The sequence below is a fragment of the Schistocerca gregaria genome, chromosome 1, assembly GCF_023897955.1.
Source record: "Schistocerca gregaria isolate iqSchGreg1 chromosome 1, iqSchGreg1.2, whole genome shotgun sequence".
Taxonomy (NCBI): Eukaryota; Metazoa; Arthropoda; class Insecta; order Orthoptera; family Acrididae; genus Schistocerca; species Schistocerca gregaria.
Window position 1 is genome coordinate 182,559,155 of NC_064920.1, and position 5,473 is coordinate 182,564,627.

The following is a 5,473-nucleotide window of genomic DNA, read 5'->3' on the forward strand; positions in this document are numbered from 1 at the left end:
GGAAGTCACATATGCAAAAAGAGGAAAAGCCAAGTATCCAGCGTGTTTATACCAAATTCAATGGGTCGTGCACACGACAGGTGTTTTCATTTACATATTCTGAGAAATATAGCACCATCTATTGATCAATTTTCACACTTTCTTTCCTTCTGCCATACGTTTGCCCCACTCTCCAATCACATTCCGCTGCAATTTGACATCATATTAACCAGTGGTGTTATTTCTACAGTGTTTTTAAAGTTTAACATTAATTATTATCACCCTGTATAGACGAATAGTATTGATGTACCTCAAAATATTCGCAGTATTGTTAATATATACTGAAAGTGTGAGGTAAAGTTTTAACGGTTTCCCAATATTCTCCATCCAGATATTGACAGAGTATCAGGAACCAGACACTCGGCGGTAGTGTGGACTGTTTATTTTTCAATACAATGTTTTGTATACCAAAACTCAAATTCAAGTTTTAGTGTGTCGTTTAAGATAAAACAATTTTAATAGACCCATGTGAGAGTAATCTTGGTATATACAAAACAGGATGGCTAACAGAGTATTCCCTATGACACTACTTCACCATTAATTCGAAAATATAGTACAGATTGGTACTAGAGTATAATACATGTCAATTTCGAGAAACGCTCCCATTTCGAAAAATACGTCATACATCTGCAATGGCTAGTATGAGTTCTGCGAAATACACATCCATTTCACCGCACTATCACCAAGTGTAAAATAAGTGTTTTACGTTAACTGCCTAAAAAGTTCCTTGTCAGGCAGACATAAATACTTCACAGGTTTCCACAGAATTTTACTAAGTGCAGTAGCTGATACTACAGAAGTGAACTTCGATCAATAGCGTGACCAGCCTGACGCCAGAAATCTGTAAGTCAGGCCCAATCCCTAATCGACTGCGATTGCTCCCCTCACTAAGGTATTTTGCTTCTCTATTTCATCTCATTTTAACTCCAATAACTTGATATAAAATGGAGGACTCATTGAAAAATAATTCATGAGGCCTTTCAAGTCCATTGTTCTGAGTTCCATCAGTAAATTCACAAGCGACTAGACGCTCCTTTATTTTTTTTTTTCAACCGTTCTCGAACTCATTTGGTCTTTTCCGTTGTTTTAAGTTGGTTTCAAGTTGTAGCTGATATAACTGCAGCACACACATTCTTTTGGCTATTGAAATTCTTAACCTTGTAAATTGTCAACCGACAGTTTTTGTGAAGGTTATTGATATTGTGAGGTCCTTAAACATATTGAAGTTTTGACAAACTAGAATTGACAATAAATATTGAATGTATGAAGTCCTTACAGTTAGAGATCATTACAACGCAACATGGACAGAAAGCGAAGTTGCTCTAGAATACACCATACAAATTATTGTACCTATACTAAAGGCAAGTGAAGCTCCATCACCAGCAGATTCATTTGGATGAAGGACAACAGGCAGATGCCATATTGCGGAATAGCTAGAGGTCGTTTGACCCGGGTAGTAAATTTATGAGAGTTCTGACCAAAGAACAAATTTTCTAAGAATTCTCAGATTTAAAACCAAGATTTTGGTTTCAGTTCTTTCCCCATTTAAAAAATTTATCTACAACTGCAAACGATATAATCGTTTCATTAAAGCAATAAATTTATTCAATTAAAATTTAATATTAATATTAAAAATTTAAATATTTGTTCAGATTCAATAACATCAACTACTGAACTTTATTTTGATTTTAACTCGATAAAAATATTTAATTCAACAATTTTCTCAAATTTATCATCGCCCTGTGAAACAATTTTAGTATCGCGGTATGGAAGTGTAACTTTATACACTCCTGGAAATGGAAAAAAGAACACATTGACACCGGTGTGTCAGACCCACCATACTTGCTCCGGACACTGCGAGAGGGCTGTACAAGCAATGATCACACGCACGGCACAGCGGACACACCAGGAACCGCGGTGTTGGCCGTCGAATGGCGCTAGCTGCGCAGCATTTGTGCACCGCCGCCGTCAGTGTCAGCCAGTTAGCCGTGGCATATGGACCTCCATCGCAGTCTTTAACACTGCTAGCATGCCGCGACAGCGTGGACGTGAACCGTATGTGCAGCTGACGGATTTTGAGCGAGGGCGTATAGTGGGCATGCGGGAGGCCAGGTGGACGTACCGCCGAATTGCTCAACACGTGGGGCGTGAGGTCTCCACAGTACATCGATGTTGTCGCCAGTGGTCGGCAGAAAGAGCACGTGCCCGTCGACCTGGGACCGGACCGCAGCGACGCACGGATGCTCGCCAAGACCGTAGGATCCTACGCAGTGCCGTAGGGGACCGCACCGCCACTTCCCAGCAAATTAGGGACACTGTTGCTCCTGGGGTATCGGCGAGGACCATTCGCAACCGTCTCCATGAAGCTGGGCTACGGTTCCGCACACCGTTAGGCCGTCTTCCGCTCACGCCCCAACATCGTGCAGCCCGCCTCCAGTGGTGTCGCGACAGGCGTGAATGGAGGGACGAATGGAGACGTGTCGTCTTCAGCGATGAGAGTCGCTTCTGCCTTGGTGCCAATGATGGTCGTATGCGTGTTTGGCGCGGTGGAGGTGAGCGCCACAATGAGGACTGCATACGACCGAGGCACACAGGGCCAACACCCGGCATCATGGTGTGGGGAGCGATCTCCTACACTGGCCGTACACCTCTGGTGATCGTCGAGGGGACACTGAATAGTGCACGGTACATCCAAACCGTCATCGAACCCATTGTTCTACCATTCCTAGACTGGCAAGAGAACTTGCTGTTCCAACAGGACAATGCACGTCCGCATGTATCCCGTGCCACCCAACGTGCTCTAGAAGGTGTAGGTCAACTACCCTGGCCAGCAAGATCTCCGGATCTGTCCCCCATTGAGCATGTTTGGGACTGGATGAAGCGTCGTCTCACGCGATCTGCACGTCCAGCTCTAACGCTGGTCCAACTGAGGCGCCAGGTGGAAATGGCATGGCAAGCCGTTCCACAGGACTACATCCAGCATCTCTACGATCGTCTCCATGGGAGAATAGCAGCCTGCATTGCTGCGAAAGGTGGATATACACTGTACTAGTGCCGACATTGTGCATGCTCTGTTGCCTGTGTCTATGTGCCTGCGGTTCTGTCAGTGTGATCATGTGATGTATCTTACCCCAGGAATGTGTCAATAAAGTTTCCCCTTCCTGGGACAATGAATTCAGGGTGTTCTTATTTCAATTTCCAGGAGTGTATTTATCATCTAGAAGTAATAAAGCTTTTTCACCATATTTAATTATCAAAAATTCATCCTATGAAACAGTGTTAGATTTATTTTCCTTTTGCACTGCTAATCTTAGGATCACTTCTGCACAACCATTCCTATAACTGTAAAGATCAATTACTAGATTTTCAATGCTAGTATTCATGTTCATGTTGGTTTGCTTTTATTTATATACAAAAAATCTAGGCTCTCAAAATACTGTTTGATAAACGTGTAAGACATTTCCAGGGGCAGATGTGGACTCTGACCACAATCTATTGATTACGAGCTATAGATTAAAACTGAAGAAACTGCAAAAAGGTGGGAATTTAAGGAGATGGGACCTGGATAAACTGATAAAACCAGAGGTTGTACATAGTTTAAGGAAGAGCATAAGGGAACAATTGACAGAAATGGGGAGAGGGGGGGAATACAATAGAAGAAGAATGGGTAGCTCTGAGGGATGAAATAGTGAAGGCAGCTGAGGATCAAGTAGGTAAAAAGACGAGGGCTAGTAGAAATCCTTGGGTAACAGAAGAAATATTGTATTTAATTGATGAAAGGAGAAAATATAAAAATGCAGTAAATGAGGCAGTCAAAAAGGAATACAAACGTCTCAAAAATGAGATCGACAGGAAGTGCAAAATGGCTAAGCAGGGATGGCTAGAGGACAAATGTAAGGATGTAAAGGGTTATCTCACTAGGGGTAAGATAGATACTGCATACAGGAAAATTAAAGAGACCTTTGGAGATAAGAGAACCACTTGTATGAATATCAAGAGCTCAGATGGAAACCTAGTTCTAAGCAAAGAAGGGAAAGCAGAAAGTTAGAAGGAGTATATAGAGGGTCCATACAAGGGCGACGTACTTGAGGACAATATTCTGGAAACGGAAGAGAATGTAGATGAAGACGAAATGGGAGATACAATACTGTGTGAAGAGTTTGACAGGGCACTGAAAGATCTGAGTCGAAACAAGGCCCCGGGTGTAGACAAAATTTCATTAGAACTACTGAAGGCCTTGGGAGAAGCAGTTCTGACAAAACTCTACCATCTGGTGAGCAAGATGTATGAGACAGGCGAAATACCCTCAGACTTCAAGAAGAATATTATAATTCCAATCCCAAAGAAAGCAGGTGTTCACAGATGTGAAAATTACCGAACAAGCAGTTGAATAAGCCACAGCTGCAAGATACTACCGCGAATTCTTTACAGACGAATGGAAAAACTAGTAGAAGCCAACCTTGGGGAAGATCAGTTTGGATTCTGTAGAAATATTGGAACACATGAGGCAATAGTGACCCTACAGTATGTCTTAGAAGTAAGATTAAGGAAAAGCAAAACTACGTTTCTAGCATTTGTAGAATTAGAGAAAGCTTTTGACAATGTTGACTGGAATACTCTCTTTCAAATTCTAAAGGTGGCAGGGGTGAAATACAGGGAGCGGAAGGCTATTTACAATTTGTACAGAAACCAGATGGCAGTTATAAGAGTCGACGGACATGAAAGGGAAGGAGTGGTTGGCAAGGGGTTGAGACAGGGTTTTAGCCTCTTCCTGATGTTATTCAATCTGTATATTGAGCAAGCAGTAAAGGAAACAAAAGAAAAATTCGGAGTAGGAATTAAAATCCATGAAGAAGAAGGAGGATATAAGATGAACATCAACAAAAGCAAAACGAGGATAATGGAAGTAGTCGAATTAAGTCGAGTGATGCTTAGGGAATTAGATTAGGAGAAATGAGAAGTAAAGGAGTTTTTCTATTTGGGGAGCAAAATAACTGATGATGGTCGAAGTATAGAGGATATAAAATGTCGACTGGCAGTCGCAAGGAATGCCTTTCTGAAGAAGAGAAATTTGTTAATATCGAGTATAGATTTAATTGTCTGGAAGTCGTTTCTGAAAGTATTTGTATGGAGCGTAGGAATGTATGGAAGTGAAACATGGACGATAAATAGTTTGGACAAGAAGAGAATAGAAGCTTTTGAAATGTGGTTCTACAGAAGAATGCTGAAGATTAGATGGGTAGATCACATAAATAATGAGGAGGTATTGATTAGAATTGGGGGGAAGAGGAGTTTGTGGCACAACTTGACAAGAAGAAGGGATTGGTTGGTAGAACATGTTCTGAGACATTGAGGGATCACCAATTTAGTATTGCAGGGCAGCGTGGAGGGTAAAAATCGTAGAGGGAGACTCAGAGATGAATACACTAAGCAG